Source organism: Tiliqua scincoides, chromosome 4 (assembly GCF_035046505.1).
Source record: "Tiliqua scincoides isolate rTilSci1 chromosome 4, rTilSci1.hap2, whole genome shotgun sequence".
NCBI lineage: Eukaryota > Metazoa > Chordata > Lepidosauria > Squamata > Scincidae > Tiliqua > Tiliqua scincoides.
Window position 1 is genome coordinate 128,388,215 of NC_089824.1, and position 636 is coordinate 128,388,850.

Here is a 636-nt window from a genome sequence, read left to right on the forward strand (position 1 = left end):
GGAAGAGGAAATGTGGAAGAGACAGGAGTGCTAGTTTACAACATTGGAGAGTGGCAAATGCTGGCACATCATCGGGTGAGTGGGGCAGCATTGGCATGCTGTCTCAGGCATCAGGAGGTCTTGGGTTGGCCCTGCATTGCACCATAAACTCTCTGTATAGAAATGCCTGCTATGATCTGTTTTGCTTTCTTTATTTGCTGCAGCAAATAAAACAAAACTGCAAAACTGCAAAAACTGCAGCAACTGTTACCCTGCACATGCCCGATCTCATCTGATCTCGGAAGCTAAGCAGGGTCAGGCCTGGTTAGTACTTGGATGGGAGACCGCTTGGGAATACCGGGTGCTATAGGCTTATACCATAGTCTTTCGAGACTGAAGGTTGCCAACCATTATTTGTATAAAACTATATCTGCTTTTGCTCATTGACTCCTACTGACCTTGGCCTGCTAAGAAACACTTCTCATCTTGTATACCTGCCACCCATTTTACTAGGGGCATCATTTCCTATTATCTGTGTCAGCAATGCCACAGGTTTTCAATATGTGATTGCTGGGGCAGAGAAAATGTTCAGCAAGATTTGAAACCTCTTTACTTGCTTCAATGGGGTATGTTCCTTCTGGCCCTTACTCAGTGAGT

General features: G+C 45.3%; 1 pseudogene; it reads left to right on the forward strand.

The window, feature by feature from the left end:
- The first annotated feature begins 232 nt into the window (after window positions 1-232).
- Window positions 233-352, forward strand: LOC136650008 (5S ribosomal RNA; annotated as a pseudogene).
- Window positions 353-636: the final 284 nt, after the last annotated feature.